This window comes from Pleurodeles waltl, chromosome 1_1, assembly GCF_031143425.1.
Source record: "Pleurodeles waltl isolate 20211129_DDA chromosome 1_1, aPleWal1.hap1.20221129, whole genome shotgun sequence".
NCBI lineage: Eukaryota > Metazoa > Chordata > Amphibia > Caudata > Salamandridae > Pleurodeles > Pleurodeles waltl.
Genome location: NC_090436.1, coordinates 962,132,610 through 962,151,701, shown reverse-complemented (window position 1 = coordinate 962,151,701; position 19,092 = coordinate 962,132,610). Strand labels below are relative to the sequence as shown.

At 43.8% G+C, this 19,092-nt stretch overlaps 1 protein-coding gene across 10 annotated transcripts in view; it reads right to left on the bottom strand.

Moving 5' to 3' along the window:
• The window catches only part of PPP3CA (protein phosphatase 3 catalytic subunit alpha), a 608,768-nt gene that overhangs the window by 113,939 nt on the left and 475,737 nt on the right, over positions 1-19,092 (bottom strand). The gene's annotated exons all lie outside the window — the stretch shown is intronic.

The window sequence follows — 19,092 nt, the reverse complement described above, 5'->3', positions numbered from 1 at the left end:
TATTCCTCTGCATCTCAAAAATCAGCAGGAAACATGTTGAGGGAGCCTTTTGGTAAGCTGTCCATCATCCTGGAAAAAAGGAGGGAAGAAGTTGCATACCACTAATGTATATATAGCCAGGCCAAACCGTGGGCTTCAAAGTTATTTTACATACTCGTAGTGGTTAAAAGGGAGTACAACAATTTTGCACTCCTAGGGACGATGTGGGGAGCCTCGAGGTCCCTGCTGGTTTCCCGCCTTCAATGGGAGTTGGCTTTACACCTGCATGAAGGAAGCAGCTAAAAATGCTTCTCCCTGCATGCGGAAGCAACCCTTTCACCTGTTTTCCTGCCCGGTAAACAGTTGAAAGTCTGCTCCCAGCTAGTGGGAGCAGTTTTCCTGCTCCCGCCTCCTGGTAGTGGACTTAGTTTGTTCTTGCTTGGCATCATTAGTGGCTGATGAAGGGGGGCAGTGTGACTCCCATCCTTTGTTCTTTAGGGCCAGCCTTGGAGGAGTGGTGGCCCCCAGGGCCGAAAGTGGCCTAGGAGGGGGGCCACACAGCCTCCTCCCTGCTTTACTTTCTATTTCTGTCCTTGGGGAGGTGGTGGTCCCCGGAGCCCTCTAGGACCATGGAGGGGTGGGATCCACCTGCCCCCCCCCCCTCCAACTTGCTTTCAAAGCCTCTGTGATATGGTGGGCCCCAGGATCTTTAGAGCCGTTGGAGGGGGGGTTTGTACAGCCCCCATCCTATTTAGTATTTTAGTATTAAAGCCCCTGGGAGTTGGTGGGCCCTGGGCTCCTACCAGCCTCAGGGAGTGGTGCGGTGGGGGGGGGGTCCATGTGGTGCCCTTAAGAGCCATAAGGAGGGATGCCCACATGGGCCACCCTCCATTTTTGTTATGCCCCAGGACCTGGGCCAACCGAGGGCTTACGTTTAAACGGGCACAGAAAACCATGCTTTTTTTTTTTTTTAAATGCCAAGATTCGTGGATCCCCCTCTAATGTTGCATCAAAATTATTATTATTATTATTTTTTTTTAATGTTTTTGGGCCCAGACGGGATCTGTGGCGGATCTCAGCACCAGGACTAGGGGGTCAGGATATTCCTAACCTGTCCCATTTTCTATATTCTTCACCTTTTGGAGGGGGGGACTCAGTTGAGTCAGAGTCCTAAAATGGCTGCAAATACTTGTTGGTTGAAGTGTTGGCAGCCAACCAGATATCAGCACGGGGACTGCGGGATCTGTGGAGGATCAGAGTCCCTATATATTTATATTTCTTTTTTCCATCATTATCTCAAAAACTACTGAAAAGATTTAGACCAAATCACAAATAGGGTGCTTTCTGGACCAAAAGCGAACTTTCTGCCAAATTTAGTTTAATTCCATCCAGTGATTCTGGTTGTGGTCGTGTCTAAAAATCCCTAAAGAAAGTGCATGGGAATGAAGCATTTTGGGACCACTCCTTTTTCTCAGCCCCCGCTTGATGAATCACCCCAAAACTTTCAACGCAGCAGCTGAACTGACTGTTGTACTAGTTTTGACAATTTCATAAAGATTTGTTGAAGGGCTCCAAAGTTATTGGCAAAACAAAAACACTTTCAATGGAAACTAAGTCTTAACAATAATTAGCTACTGGCCACCACCAGTAGGTATATATTAAAAAAAACACACACACACATATATATATCTCCCCTTAAGATAAATAACGTTTTTTTGCGTCAGACTTCGTCTGCCGCTGGTCTGTGTGAATGTCATTTACACTCTGCTTCCATCCATGACAGGGTACTGCCTGGGGTAATGGTTACAGTTCACATCAGTCTTTGGCCTGCTAATAAGTTTCTGATCCCATGTGCACATCCACCTGAAAATTAATATGCTTCAGTGTCAGATCTGGTTGATGGTCCTTTGTTTTTCAGTTTTCTCCTTTTATAGTTCTCCTTTCACTTCCTTTCTTTTTTTTTTTTTTTTTTTTTAAGAGGATACTACTGCTCTATAGGCAGTGCTAACGGGCCACTTGCTTGAAGCTCAATTCATCTGCAGTGTGCCGCAGGACATGGCCACTTCCTTTAATCCAGGCAACCATTATGAATACCGCTGTCCTTAGTGTATCACTGTTTTACCATTCCAAGATAGCCAACATGTTGGTTCTAAACATGGCAGTTATGCTGTAACTTTACAAAAGTGATAGACTATGAACAATATCTCTGAAAGACTGACACCTGCTGCTAAATTTAGTTATGTTATTGCAAGCATGTGATCGCCATGTTCAGAAGGCAGCATGTTTTCTTTTTTCTACATGTATGCTTTTAATTTATTATGCGGTTGAGTGTGTAGGTTTGATTGCGGTTTTGTCAGATGGTGAATGCACAAATGAGTGAGTGAATGGATAAATGAGTGCAAAGATGAGTGACAGAGTGCATGTATGATGACTTATTGAGGGCCTTACGCCATCTCTGACACAAAGGGCACTTTAATTGATAAACTAAACCTAAACACACTGCCAATGCTAGTTTGTTTTAATGCACAACACAGGAAAATACAACACTTACTTGCCTAAAGAAAAGTTATTACTGGCTTTCAATCACTGCACCATTTTAAAGACACAGGAGTTCCTAAATAATATTCAGCTATGCAGAACTGAAAGCCTAAAGCATTGGCAAAGTTTAGTTTAGTTTCGAGGATTTGTAGAGCGCATGGCTACCGGAAGGCCTCCCAGCGCTGAAGATGATCACTACGTAAGAGGATTAGACCTAAACAGGACACAATACAGTTTTCAATTTTCTACGAAAAGAAGATTCTGACATGTCATGACTAAGTTCCAAGGGGAGGGAGTTCCAGATCTTAGCTGCTCTACAGGCAAAGGATCGACCACTCCCCCCATCTAACTTTCTTAGCATGAAAGGAGTTAATTAAAAAGGCTGAAGAAGATCTGAGTATTCTCCGGGGGGTATAGCGAGTGATCATTCGTCTGAGGAAGACTGGACCCTTGTTCGAAGGGCTCAGTGACTAAAACACATAGCTTTAAAAATAATGCATTGTTCAATCGGAAGCCAATGGAGGGAAGCCAAAGCTGGAGTGGCAGATGAATGTCTGAGGGTGTCTGAGTAGGTGAGCAGCAGCGTTCTGCACTACCTGAAGTCTCTTTGGAACATGCGAAGGAGCGCTCAGGAGCAGTACGTTCCCATAATCGAGACGTGAAAGTATCAGAGCCTGAGTAAGAAGTCTTTTGGCTGAAAATGGAAGTAATTTAAAGATTTTCCTAAGGGTTCTTAGAAAACTGAAACAGGTAGCTGACAGTTTCTTAGAATAGCATTCCATTGTAAGGTGCCGGTCTAGCCAAAAGCCCAAGCTTTTTATGGAATCTTTAGGCGGAGGTAGATCCTTAGGCAAGTTCACTGCTAAGGATGGGGACCTAAGTAAGGAAGGTTTCCCGACGATCATAACTTCTGTTTTTCCATTGTTGAGCTTAAGCTTGCTCTCCATCATCTATCTGGTGATATCTGAGAGACAGGAAGATAAGGTAGCCTGTTCTTGGATATTCTTAGCAGAGAAGGAGTAGACCAACTGAGTATCATCATAAGATACTAGAGATACTCCATGTGGCTCAATAATTCTTGCCAGGGGGGCAATATAAATGTTAGAAAGAGTAGGGCTCAGAGATGAGCCCTCGGGCACCCCACAACTGGTGGGGAAGTGTGGTTAGCATGGCAGACCCTGATGCAGAGATCTGGTCTGGGACCAGGGTTCAATTCCCCCCTCGGGGGTCTTGGGCTCAATTCCTTTGGACCACATAATTCTCGCCTCGGCGCCTAATCTAATTAATGGGTCCCACTCTGTAACTCTGGGCAATAGCTTGCTTAATCTCCACAACGGCCCTCACAGCGCTTGGATGCTTGGCTTCACTCTGGGGCTAACCAGGAGTGGGTGCCTCACAGGGAAAATCCAGGAGGGGTTCCACAGCGGTATGCGTACAGCACCTTGAGACCCTAACGGGTGAATAGTGCGCTATACAAGTGCAAAGTTTTTTAGTTTACAGTTTTACAACTGAGTGGCAGAGGTTTCGAAAAAAAATATTGATCTAGGACTTGAAAGGTCCTGTCCTTCAGGAAGTCAGAGAGCCACTCAAATGGGGTCCCTGAAAAGCCCATCCGAAAGATTCTCTGAAGGAGAATATTATGATCTACAGTATGGAATGCAGCACTAAGATCCAAAAGGAAAGTTGCTGCACAGACACCTGAATCCAAGCGTTGACGGGTGTCCTCAGTAACTGCCAACAGGGCAGATTCCGTGCTATGCAAAGGTCTGAAGCCCATCTGAGTGTGATGCAGAAGACTGTAATCCTCGAGAAAGCCTTAAATTTGTTTGGTAACATGTTTTTCGACAATTTTAGATTTTATCGGCAGAAGGGTAACTGGTCTATAATTGCTCTATGACCTAGGATCAAGCCTAGGCTTTTTTAATAAAGGTTTGATGACAGCAGGTTTCCAGTTTTGTGGCAGCTGACCAGAGGTGAGAGAATTATTGAGAATCCTAGTTAGAACAGGCACCATAACGTCCGCACCGAGGATTAATATAGATGGTGGGGACGGATCAAGGGAGAGCTTGATTTTATAGTGCGTAGGAGATTGAGAACTAGGTTCTCAGTCAGAGGCTGAAACGCTATGAAAGTGACATTCAAAGGGTCTTGAAATGGCAAAGTGGCTTCTTGTGTGGAGAGGTGGGAGAAGCCTCATTGAATATCAAGAACTTTTTTAATGAAAGAAAGCTGCCAAATTGTTACTGTGCTCCGAAGAGGCTTGAATTGGGCTGCAAGGAGAAGGGTCTTGAGTTAGTTCTTTAAAAATTGTAAAAATTCTTTAGGGGAATTAGGAGGATTGTTCTATTCTGGCAGCACAGAAGAGTCCTTGCGCAGTTTTAATTTCCGCATGATAGTCTCTAATTGCTGCCCCATATTCACATTTAGAGTCATGGTCATAGGTTTTTCTCCATTTACTTTCTAACTGTGTACATATCTTTTTATGTTGCAGTATCTTAGGAGAAAACCAAGAGGACTTCTTGGTGCGTGCAATGTTATGGACGCTCTTAGCCGGAAGTACATTGTCCAGGGAGTTGGAAATCCATTCATTAAATGTTGACGCAAAGCAAGTCTCATTAGTACTGGAGAACGGGCAATGAAGTTCTAAACTATCTATCCAGTTTTTGTGACTTAACTTAGACCAGGGGCGATGGATGGTAGTGCTAGATGAGGACTGGGGGCTGCAGGGGTAGGAGGAAGTGAAAGAGAAATTAGATAGTGATCAGTCCAAACTAGAGGGAGTAGAGGCAAAACTGAAAGGTTTGACTAATTACTAAACACCAAGTCGATGGTGTGTCCTTTAACATGAGTGGGGCCTTGGATCAACTGTGGCAGATCTAAAGCTGCTAGATCCATCATCGGAGTGTTTGCCAGATTGTTATATTCATCATCAACGTGAATATTAAAATCACCCAAAATGGTAAAGTTAGAATTCCTACAGGCAAAGTCTGATATTAGTTCTGTTAAAGCCTGAACAAATTTCCTCTCCGGACCAGGAGAACGATAAATTAATGTTCCGGAGAGAGTAAAGGTAGGATTGATTGTTAACGAGAAAAAGAGACTTTCACAGTCTGGAATAGACAAATTTGGGGTAGTACAATTTATAGTATTTTTAACAATGATTGTGATTCCACCTCCTTTGGAGTGAGGTCTGTCTAATTGGTGTATATGATAATCATGGGGAAGAGCCAAAGCTATATCGGGACCAGAGTCCTCGGATAGCCAGGTTTCTATTAGAAATAACGCCTCCGGAGCACGATCAATTAATAGTGAGAAAATATGGAGTTTATGCGCAGGCAGGTAACGACAGTTGAGTAGAAGGATTTGGCATCCTCAACCAAAGCTGTTCCGCTGCTGGAATGGGAAATGAGACCAGGCAGACCAGTGACACACATTGCAATGTATAATAGGGGAGTCAGGATTTAAAGAGCGTTTACAGAGGTGAGAATTGTCCTACCTGATAGCTAACAGTTGAGAAGCTGAGTAGACTAAGCTTTCAGGAGAGCTCTGGGTAGCATTCCTAATCCCTGGTCTTGATCGGGCGCAGACCATCTTACCTCGGCGTGCCAGCGGCGCGCCTGCTGTGCGCGTCTGCTGCGTACTCACTTCATCAAGCCAGAAAGACTAGACCGCCTCCCAAAATGGCGGCTCTAGTTGGAACAAGCAGGAGGGTGGAAAATGGCTTTTGTTAGTGAAGAGAGGAGTGTCAAAATGCCACTGAACACTGGCATGTATAAACAGGTTAACATATCAGTAAAACAAACTCAGTAGTAAAAGGTAAGTAAGCAACAGGAGGATTCTGCAAAATTTGTTAGGGAAGGTCTAAAATAACTTTAGCCTTGTGATCCCCTGCACGCTCGCTTCATCAAGCCCTTTAAAGTATAGTAAACGCCCACTAGCCTGGCAGTAAGGTGCACATTTTAAGGCAGATATGCACAGGTGATCAGGAAAAAAATGCCACAACTCAGTGCCTGAGAGTGAAGTGGGCTGACCCCATGTTGTACGGTGTGGTGGGCAGAAGCTAAATTTAACTAACAGCTGAACAGGTCAATGGATGAAGAAGGTTGACCCCAAAATGCCTATATACATGAATGTCTTTTTTTTTTTTGAGGTTTTTCTGATTAAATGAAGTGGGCAAAACATCTAATAATATTTCTAGGCTATACCTTAAAAATGTTTTTTAAACCGTTCTAAATTTCAGTCTAGGCACAGGGATCAAACGATTGCATATGGATCACAAGTGTTTAAAAACACTATACTACAGTACGTTCGTGTTTCTAGGGGTTTAACAAAGTATAGCTTTGTTCACCGTTGCCCACAGACGCCTCAAGTTGATTGGAATCCAATTTAGTTATTTGATGCTAATATTGGAAAATGAACATGAAAGCCTAATAACAGGACATTTTTTCTATATTATAAAAATAAACTATGCTTATCAGGGTCGGTTACTGAAGGGACAGGATCAGTTCAGCATGGGAATTCTATTGTAGTGATACACACCAAATCTTTTAAATGTCGCTTCTTTTAAACAGCTGTTTGTGCACACCAAGGTGTTTAATAGTTTATCATAACTTCTGACAATGACATAATCAAACATAAAAATTGAATGTTTGCATTTTTAAATTCAACCGTAACTCTTTGATCAATATGTTGTCACTGTTGCCGTGTAGCCCCAAAGCATTTCAGGGATAAATTGTATTTAAGGGCCATAAATAACCATATAGATGCAACTAGAAAATGGAATTTGAATCGAATAAATAATGAATACATCGATATTGTTGGATTCCTAACTACAAAGATTGTGTTTCCATGAGTTGATTACTTAATTCTGAGAAGGAATGAAAATGGTAGGACACGTTGGTGTGCACAAACAGCTCTTTGACACGTCTCATATGTTGGACTATTTTTCAGATTTGTCTTCTGCTTTCCGCTGCGTAAACCAGTGGTCCAAGCTTGACACTGTACAAATGTCAGTGACAGGTCGATGATGGTTAAGCAATCAGAGCTGCTTATGCTCCAGTTCATAGGAAGTCATCCAAGATCGTAGCTAGGATCTTCGCCTTGGATTGCCTCAAAAAAATGTAGTGTCCCTGAATGGATAATTTGCTCAGTATTAGAAACTCAGTATTTGGCAGAAAAAAAGAGCCCCCATCATATAGCAATATGGTTTAACAGGCTTTAACATGTTCCAAGCGATGGAACATATCTCCAACTCACTAGCACATACTGAGATGTTTACCACTTCCAGGAGCCTTCTCATCAACCAGATTCATATCCAGACCCAAACTCCTTTGCTTCTCATCACCTCGCCTACATGCTCAATGGCTCTTTGGCGAACCCCTAGACACAGCACTGTGAGAACTCTCTCTCTTGGAGGACCAGCTGCTACATCAGAGCAGGTCTGCGACCAGGATTGATAACACCAGCTGACTGACCAACCGCTTTAACTCCCCAAATCAGACAATCCCAGGGAACCTCTCTCCACCTTTATCTTTGTCTACTGTTGAGGGGCTTAAGCTAAGACTGGATGGATGAGACCCTCCACCCCTCCCCCTCGGCTTTTCTAAAATTCTTCATGTTTCAACTCTCTGTCTGGGGGGCGGGGGGATATCCATCACTGCACTGTACATGGGCAATTACGTATACAATGCGCATCAGACTCTGATAATTCTGTGTCTCTTCAAGTATGTGAAATCTTGTGCATCACTATGCATGTCCATGTGCATTTAAGCTGTCCGACGATACTGCTTGTGTCATTCTCGTACACCTTTTAAAAACATTCATAAATCGAGTAAAAAAAAAAAAAAAAAAAAAAAAACTGTATTTACACCTGGCTTGCCAGTAATTCTTACTTGAAAGATGATTAGAACAAGAGACCCATACCTTGTCACCCGCCACGCCAGCCCCTCAGCAGCAGAGCAAATGAACACTTAAAACAGAAACGGGTATTACCACATTGCAAATTAAAACTCGTACAACAATTCCTAATACACTTCCGGAGTTAAAAATCAGTCAAGCGGCACTGAAAGCTAAGAACCAGATTATGACTTTATACAAAGAATCCTAAAGCGTTTTAAACCAGTGATGCGCAACGTTGTTTTAGAAACAAAACAGAAGTGCTCACATAAAACTCAACTGAATGGAATTAGCACCAAGAGCTCTGTGGTATTTTACTGTAAAATGGTTTGTTTATAGGTTTATGGTACATTCCCTTGTTACTCTCCCTCTCTACCCTAGTTGCATTGTTCTGGCCTCTGTTCTATTAGAATGTTGATATTCCAATATGATGGACGGGAGTTATACGAGGTTGACTTGGAGGGGCATTTCTGTGGTTGGAATTTCTATTTAATTGAAGATTAAACTTCATATCCAACCTCAATCTGCGTCTTGGATATGTGTTAAACTTCACAGGGTCCTACTGAACAAAGTAGCTAATCAGGGAGAAGGTTCTTCCAATTAGAGGCAGAAGGCCCAATTACCACCCTGCAGAACATGGTAAATGGCTAATGGAGATCATACTTTTACAGGGAGTGCAGAATTATTAGGCAAATGAGTATTTTGACCACATCATCCTCTTTATGCATGTTGTCTTACTCCAAGCTGTATAGGCTCGAAAGCCTACTACCAATTAAGCATATTAGGTGATGTGCATCTCTGTAATGAGAAGGGGTGTGGTCTAATGACATCAACACCCTATATCAGGTGTGCATAATTATTAGGCAACTTCCTTTCCTTTGGCAAAATGGGTCAAAAGAAGGACTTGACAGGCTCAGAAAAGTCAAAAATAGTGAGATATCTTGCAGAGGGATGCAGCACTCTTAAAATTGCAAAGCTTCTGAAGCGTGATCATCGAACAATCAAGCGTTTCATTCAAAATAGTCAACAGGGTCGCAAGAAGCGTGTGGAAAAACCAAGGCGCAAAATAACTGCCCATGAACTGAGAAAAGTCAAGCGTGCAGCTGCCACGATGCCACTTGCCACCAGTTTGGCCATATTTCAGAGCTGCAACATCACTGGAGTGCCCAAAAGCACAAGGTGTGCAATACTCAGAGAATTGGCCAAGGTAAGAAAGGCTGAAAGACGACCACCACTGAACAAGACACACAAGCTGAAACGTCAAGACTGGGCCAAGAAATATCTCAAGACTGATTTTTCTAAGGTTTTATGGACTGATGAAATGAGAGTGAGTCTTGATGGGCAAGATGGATGGGCCCGTGGCTGGATTGGTAAAGGGCAGAGAGCTCCAGTCCGACTCAGACGCCAGCAAGGTGGAGGTGGAGTACTGGTTTGGGCTGGTATCATCAAAGATGAGCTTGTGGGGCCTTTTCGGGTTGAGGATGGAGTCAAGCTCAACTCCCAGTCCTACTGCCAGTTCCTGGAAGACACCTTCTTCAAGCAGTGGTACAGGAAGAAGTCTGCATCCTTCAAGAAAAACATGATTTTCATGCAGGACAATGCTCCATCACACGCGTCCAAGTACTCCACAGCGTGGCTGGCAAGAAAGGGTATAAAAGAAGGAAATCTAATGACATGGCCTCCTTGTTCACCTGATCTGAACCCCATTGAGAACCTGTGGTCCATCATCAAATGTGAGATTTACAAGGAGGGAAAACAGTACACCTCTCTGAACAGTGTCTGGGAGGCTGTGGTTGCTGCTGCACGCAATGTTGATGGTGAACAGATCAAAACACTGACAGAATCCATGGATGGCAGGCTTTTGAGTGTCCTTGCAAAGAAAGGTGGCTATATTGGTCACTGATTTGTTTTTGTTTTGTTTTTGAATGTCAGAAATGTATATTTGTGAATGTTGAGATGTTATATTGGTTTCACTGGTAATAATAAATAATTGAAATGGGTATATATTTTTTTTTGTTAAGTTGCCTAATAATTATGCACAGTAATAGTCACCTGCACACACAGATATCCCCCTAACATAGCTAAAACTAAAAACAAACTAAAAACTACTTCCAAAAATATTCAGCTTTGATATTAATGAGTTTTTTGGGTTCATTGAGAACATGGTTGTTGTTCAATAATAAAATTAATCCTCAAAAATACAACTTGCCTAATAATTCTGCACTCCCTGTATATTTCAGTCTCAAAAGTGGTGTGTCTAACGTCATCAGTTGAATCCTCCTCTCTGTCAACGTGAGAAACTCAGGAGACAGAATGATCTTAAAAACGGATGTTTTAAAATTGAAGTCAGGGGATGCTGGACACGTGCTTCTCTTCCTGGACTCCTGTCCTCAGACTTTCAATAAGAGAATTAGAAGACAACTTTGGTTATTTTTCAGAGATTAAAACTTCAGACTGGTAACTAGAACGACTAACTAGAGCTTAAAGGAAAAGTGTAAATGTGTTCCCACCTGAGGTAACCAAAGATTGTGTAATATAGTCTCAGAGGGCACATGAAGAACATGTTCACCGTATAAAGTGTTTTTATTGACATTTCCTGTAATACTATATGATCACTGTGAAAGCAGAGCACAAAAAGTTGAGGAGTCTCCATGAAACATTTAAAAACTACTGAAGAAACTTGAGGAAAGGACGTCAGTCATGAGTGTGGAGTGGAGAGAAAGACCAGCAGGAGAAAGTAAAGCCCCAAAGGTTTAAAGCCCTAGTCCAAACACATCCCAGATGGATCACCTCGGTCTCATCCAATGTGCTATATGAACCGAAAGCCACATGACAGGACGTTCTTATTTAACTAGAACAAACTGTAACACGGTTCTGCATGAAGCAGAACGGAGGAAACAGATAGGGTGAGGAGAATAAGAGATCTGACAAGCAAAACGTGCGGAATTATTTCTTATTATAACTTAAAATGAAGGAATGTAAACCAAATCAAACAAGCCTTGGCAAAGCCAATAGGTCTTGCCTAAACAAGACCTATTGGCTTTGGCAATGAGTTTTGCCAGGTTGTACACTAGTGTGGCTGCTGTCCAGCATGGCTAAAAGTTAGTTACATGGAGAGTCAGAGTAGAGCGGGGAAGCACAGTGTTGTAGAGTGGATTTGTTTGAATGTTGTATAATGAAGTAGGAGGTGTAAAGTGTCAGAGTTGAGTAGAGGGCAGCAGAGTTCAGTTGCAGAGAGTGTCGTGGGTTGGAGGGGGTTGAGGTAGTGAGGCGGATTGGAGTAAAAGTGGGTGGATGGGGTAGAGCAGGTGGACTGGGTGGTGTGGGGTAGATTGGGGTGGGGTGGATTAAACTTGGGTGAGGTGGATGGGATTGGGATGGATTAGGACTGGGGTGGGATGAATAGTTTGGATTGAAATGATAGGGTTGGGGTGAGGTGAACTGGAGTGGACTGGAGTAGGGAGGGGTGGACTGGACTGGGGTGGATTAAATAGGACTGGAGGGGGTGGATTAGACTGGAGTGCGGTCGATTAGACTGGAGTGGGGTGGGATAGATGGACTGGAGTGGGGCGGGCTGGATGGATTGGAGTGGGGTGGACTGAAGTGGGACGGATGGGTGGATTGGACTAGGATAGGATGGGTGGATTGGACTAGGATACAATGGGTGGATTGGAGTAGAGTGTGGTGGATTGGAAGAAGTGGGGTGGATTGAAGTGGGGTGGATGCGAGTGGGGTGGGCTGGATGGATGGAAGTGGGGTGGATGTGAGTGGGGTGGGCTGGATGGATGAATTGGAGCAGGGCGGGCTGGATGGACTGGAGTGGGGTGGACTGAAGTGGGACAGGTGGGTGGATCGGAGTGGGATACAATCAGTGGATTGGAGTAGAGTGTGGTGGATTGGAAGAAGTGGAGTGGATTGGGGTGGGTGGATTGGAGTGAGGTGGGGTGGATTGGAGTGAGGTGGGGTGGATTGAAATGGAGTGGGGTGGACTGGATTGATGTGTGGTGGGTTGCAGTGGGATGGATTGGATTAGGGTGGAGTGGATTGTATTGGGGAAGACTGTATTGGGGAAGATATGAGTGTGGAAGATTGGACTGGACTGGCATGAGGTAGACGGGATTGGCCTGGGGTGAATTGGACTGCAGTCGGATGGACTGGAGTGCGGTGGATTGGATTGGGGTGCCTCAGATTGGGGTGGATTGGAGGGAGGTGGATTGGATTGAGGTGGATTGGATTGAGGTGGATTGGATTGAGTGGGGTGGACTGGATACAGTAGAGTGGGTTAATGTGTGGTGGGTTGGATTGGACTGAGTGTGGTGGACTGGACTCGGGTGGAATGGATAGAGGTGGGGTGGAATGGATAGAGGTGGAGTGAATTGTGGTGGTTTGGATTAGAGTGGGGTCAGATTGGTTTGGAGTGGGTGGATTGGGGGAGGGGAGAAGTGGACTGCTGTAGTGTGAATTGGAGTGGGGTGGATTGGTGTGGATTAGATGGGCGTGGAGGATTGGACTGGCGTGTGATGGATTGGATTGTGTGGGATGGATTGGATTGGGGAGGGGTACACTGGATTGACTAGGGGTGGATTGGACAGGAAGTGGATTGCATCGAAGTGGGGGGGGATTGGATTAGAGTGAGGTGGACTGGATAGTGGTGGACCTGATTGGAGCAGAGTGGATTAGATTGGAGTGGGGTGGATTAGATTGGAGTGGGGTGGATTAGATTGGAGTGGGGTGGGTCATACTCAAGTGGGTGGGTAGGACTGGAGGTGGGTTGGTGTGGAGTGGGTCAGAGTGGGGTGAGGGTTGGTCGGACTGGAGTGGGGGGGAATCTAGCTGAATTGGATTAGGGTGAAGTGTATTGGATTGAAGTGGGGTAGATTTGACTGGGCTGACTCGGGGTGGATTGGACTGGAGTGGTGTGGGGAGGAATGGATTGGAGTTGGGTGAATTGAGTTGGAGTAGGGTGGACTGGATTTGGGTGAGGTGATGGGATTGGTGTTTGGCAGCTTGTTTTGCATTGGAGTAGGTTGCTTGAGTTGCAGTGGGGCAGGATGTTTTGGATTAATGTGGGGCAGACTGGAGTGGGCAGATTGAAATGGATTAGAGTAGGGCAGATGCTTTTGGATTGAAGTGGGGCAGACTGGAGAGGGGCATATTGTTTTAGCTTGAAGTGGGGCAAATTGTTTTGGATTGAAATGGGGTAGATTGAAGTGGGGCGGATTAGGGTGGGACAGATTGGAGTGGGGGAAGACTAGAGTAGGGCTGATTGTTTTGGATTGGAGTAGGGCAGATTGTATAAGGGTGGAGTGGCGTTGGTGTGCAGTGGACTGGGTTGGTGTCGGGTAGATTGGATGGGAGTGGGGTGGATTGGATGGAGTGGGGTGGATTGGAGTGGGGTGAATGGAATGGGTGAGGTGGATTAGATTGGAGGGGGCGTATTGTTTTGGATTGGAGTGGGGTGGATTGGAGTGGGATAGACTGTTCTGGACTGGAGTGCAGCAGACTGGAATCTGGTGAATCGGAGTTGGCCAGATTGCTTTTGGATTGGAGTGTAGCAGACTGCAGTGGGGCAGATTCTCTTGGACTGAAGTGTGGCAGATTGTTTTGGATTTGAGTGTGGCAGATTGTTTTTGATTAGAGTGGGCGAACTGGAGTGGTGCAGATTAGATTGGGGTGGGTTGGAATGGACTAGATTGGGGTGGGTTGGAATGGACTGGATTGGGTTGAGTGGATTGGATTGGCGTGGGATTGATTGGGTGTACTGCACGATTATGTGTTAAAGCTTCATTTCAGAAATTACACATAATAGAGAAACAATGTCGCTTTGCAGTATTTCAAACAAGTTAATCATCTTTTGGGAAGCGCACCGACGAGCAAAAACAAAATAAAACTTGAGCGGAAAGAGAAAAGACAACTTGACAAAATAAAAGAAAGTTAGCTTTAAAAAAACTAAAACTTTACAATTTTGTTTGTCTATCTGGGCATGTTATTGCCAGTCACGCGCTTTCTGTTTGCAGGGTACAAGGAATTATAAAGAACAAAATGGTACCTCAATCACGTCGGGAACATCGGGCAAGACTAATTAAGTTGAATCAATCAGTGACTGGTCAATGCTCCACACAGAGAAACTGAAATAATGCCAGACCTACCTTGATGAATTATGCGGCTGTAAGGAACAGTGGCAAGCAAACCAACAAATGGTGAGCGCCAGGTGGGTTCCTAGCCCTTTACTGTACACAACAGAGTCTTTCAAGCAAGACACAAGTGCTAGAGATTGCATTCGCATGCTTGACCCTTAACAGATGATGTGGTCTAACAATCTGTATTACACACTTATGCGCATTGCCAAGGATGCACAGTATTCAATTCAGTCTTCAAGAGTGAAACAAAAGTTTCCATCGCTGCAGGACACAGACCTTGGAAAGTGTGAGCACTGTAGCACTGTATCAACCCAATCACCTCTTTCCATGGTTTGCAATCCCTAGAATATCCTCGGGAGAAGCAGTATGGCTATTGATAAGAAAGGTGTAAAAACTCAAACCCACTAGTGATGGACTCTGTGGTCCTTGTTTTCTGCCAAAATGTACACAGATTGGATCAGAACTGTACTAAGAACACTGTGTCTCCAATCAGATCTCCATACCTTCAGCAATTAGAGCCAGGCTTAAAGTTTCCCCTACAAAGTTTTTGCAGTGACCAGTGCCAGTCATGTAACAGCTTGAAAAAAATGAATGTAAGGCTTACCTAACATAATTTCCTGTCATGAAATTGAATTAGTTTTGACCCATCATTGTCTGTGTAGTCCCTAGAGATTTTGATTTGCCAGGTCGAAGATGGAGGTGCTTGACTGGCAAGTCTTCATTCTGGTTGCAACCAGTGAAGGCATGTCATTGATACTTCAATACAAATATATTTTAAAAGAATAGGTAAGAATGGGTGAGATGTTTTACCCACATAATAAAATAGAAACTAATAGAAATGAAAAAGGGAAATAAGGGTTTAATTTAATAAATAAAAACATAGTATAAAAATGTAAACAAAAGGGGCTTGGAGGGGTTAACACCAATACATAATTTAATATATACACATACACAAATTTATAAATCAATTAAAATATAAAAACAGGAATGGGGGGGTAAACCTCCCATTAAAAATACCTCCCAAAAAAAACCAATACAGTAGCAAGACTAAAGAAATAATTAAATGTATATCACTCACACCTTGAAGTAACTTCACTGGCTGCTCTTGCCAAACTGGCTGACAAACTCAGCCTCTCCAGCGGTTCTCGGAGTACCTGGAGCCAGGATACCTTCAGAATGGAAAAAGACAACAAGCATTCTCCATCTAGGCAACCAAGATCCGGAAGGGTATCCCTGTATCCATCAGGATAGCATAAACCCTACTCTAATATAGGCAAGGGCCAACACCACACATTGTAAAGAATACCACATCATGATGAAGTTGAAGTCCATCAGCTACCCCCACCCCCATCACGTACTGACTGCATCTTTGCCTATGAACCTGTACAGTGTTGGGCTATCTTTTGACTAGGTTTGCACTATACTAATAGAGCACACATATATAATCGCAACTTAACCCCTTTGGTGCACCAGGTAATGGGTTCGCACCCGTGGATTTATAATGTTTTTTTTTAAACCCCATGAAACATGGAAGAACTTCCGTGTCTCCCCCGCCCCTTTGTGACATCAGCGCGCCGCAAGGCACACTGACCTCACTGTTTTGTTTTCCGCATCGGAGCAGATCGCGCCGGATCACGCCCCACCCCAGGGGCTAAATTAAAAAAAAAGAAATTGACAGGGGGTCACGCGTGGGCAGGGTGACCCCCCTGTGGGGGCTATACATTTTTTTAGTAGTTGTATGGTGTCCCAGGAGGCCATTATGGCCACCAAGGAAATCATACAACTACTAAAAAAATATCTAGGTCTATATGTATATACAGATATAGCTATCAACGCAGATAGATATAGCTATCTATATACATACACACACATATATATATATATATATATATATATATATATATATATATATATAGGAAAACCAGACCCACATATAAAAGTGATCTATATATATATAAATAAGGAGCTGCGCTGTATATTTTGCAAGTACGCGGAAATTGCAGTGAGATGTATTTTTATGGATGAAATAGCTAAGTTAGCTTTTTGCAAATGAAGCAAACAACATACAATGTCTTGTATTGATGCTGAAAGAGAGGTAATTTGTTTAGATTGAGAGTAATGCACACATATTTTCCATTTGTTGGCATAGCACTGCCTGGTAGTGGGTTTTCTTGCATGTTTAATTACTTCCATGCATTCATTTGGTAATTGCAGATACCCAAATTCTATGACCTCAGGAGCCAACTCGCTAGATTGAGTATGTTGGGATTTGGATGCCTGATCTGCTGTTTGTTTCGTGGTAACAGATATGGTCTGTTTGGGAGTTTGATATGTGGTACTACCGACAGGTCTAATAGTGTTGTGTACCAGGCTTGACGTGCCCACGTTGGCGCTATGAGTATCAGTTTGAACGTGTTTTGACGCAGTTTGTTGACTAGAAATGGAATGAGCAGGAGAGGGGGGAAAGCGTAAGCAAATATCCCTGACCAATTCATCCATAGAGCATTGCCCTTGGATAGGGGATGTGGGTACCTGGGTGCGAAGTTTTGGCATTTAGAGTTTTCGCTGGTGGCGAAAAGATCGATGTCTGGTGTTCCCCATTGTTGAAAGTATCGTTGAAGCACTTGAGGGTGAATCTCCCACTCGTGTGTTTGTTGATGATCTCTGCTGAGAACATCTGCCAATTGGTTGTGTATCCCTGGAATGTATTCTGCTACTAGGTGAATTTTGTTGTGGATTGCCCATTGCCAATTTTTTTGTGCTAGGTTGGAGAGTTGGGATGAATGGGTCCCTCCTTGTTTGTTTAGGTAATACATTGTCGTCCTGTTGTCTGTTTTGATAAGGATATTCTTGTGAGTGAGGAGAGGCTGAAAAGCTTTGAGTGCTAGGAATACAGCTAGCAACTCTAAGTGATTTATGTGTAACTGTGTGTTTGGCGTCCCTTTGTCCTTGGATATTGTGATTGTTGACGTGAGCCCCCCCCGCCAATCATTGATGCATCTGTTGTAAGTATGGTCTGAGGCACGGGGTCTTGAATTGGCCGCCCTTTGTTTAGGTTTGTGGAATTCCACCACTGAAGGGACATGTATGTTTGGCAGTTCATCAACACTAGATCTTGAAGTTGACCGTGTGCCTGTGACCATTGCTGTGCAAGGCACTGTTGCAAAGGCTGAATGTTTAGTCTTGCATGTGGAACAATGGCAATACAGGATGCCATCACGCCCAATAGTTTCATGACGAATTTGACAGTGTACTGTTGGGCTGGTAGTATTTGTGGCCATATATTGCGAAATGCTTGTATTGTTTGTGGGCTTGGGAGCACTGTGAGTATTTAGTGTTGCTCCTAAATACTGTTGAATTTGCACAGGTTGTAGGTGTGATTTTTGGGAGTATATGGAGAACCCCAGGGTGTGTAGGGTTTGTATTACATATGGTTTTGACACTGTGTATGACTGTTGGATTTTATTAGCCAATCGTCCAGATATGGAAAGACATGAATGTGTTGCCTTCTTAGGTAGGCTGCAACTACCACTAGGCATTTTTTGAATACTCTGGGAGCTGTTGTTATTCCGAAGGGTAACACTTTGAACTGATAATGCTTTCCTTGCATGACAAAACTGAAATATGTTCTGTGCGCCGGATGGATGGGTATGTGAAAATACGCATCTTTGAGGTCTAGTGTTGCCATGAAATCGTGTTGTTGAAGTAGTGGGGCAACATCCTGTAGTGTTACCATGTGAAAATGTTCTGACACGATGTAAAGATTGAGGGTTCTGAGATCTAATATTGGCCTTAAGGTTCCATCCTTTTTGGGAATGAGGAAATACAGTGAGTAAACTCCTGTTCCTATTTGATTTTGTGGCACTGCCTCTATTGCTTGTTTGAGTAATAGAGATTTTACTTCCTCTTGCCACAGGGCAATATGTTGTGTGGTTTTGGTGGAATATCTGGTGGAGTTTGTGTCAATTCTATGCAACAGCCATTGCGAATAATTGATAATACCCAGCTGTCTGTGGTAATGGGTAGCCAATTGTTGTGGAACCTATGCAGGCTTCCCTCAACAGGTGAGGTGTGAATTGGGAAGGGATGGCTCAAGTCACTGCTTTGCTTGTTGTGAGGCTTGTTTTGCTGTTTGATATTTCCCCCTGCCTCTGGGGTACTGGCCTCTAAGTACTTTTTAAACCACATCGTTGATATTGAGGTTGGTAGACTGGCTTTGTTTGTGAGGCGGATGCCTCAGCTGTTTGGGCTCTAAATTCACCTCTGTATTGGGGCTTACGAAAGGATCCCCTGTATTGCGTGGTATACAAAGCACCCATGGCTTTTGCTGTGTCAATCTTTTTTCATTTTTTCAATCGCCGTGTCCACCTGTGGGCCAAAAAGCTGTTTTTGGATTATCTGATTACTGAGGACAGCCTGTTGTATTTCAAGCTTAAATCCTGAAGACCTAAGCCATGCGTGTCTTCTTATTTTTACAGCAGTGTTAATGGTTCTAGCTGCTGTATCTGCAGAGTCTAGGGCTGACCTGATCTGGTTATTG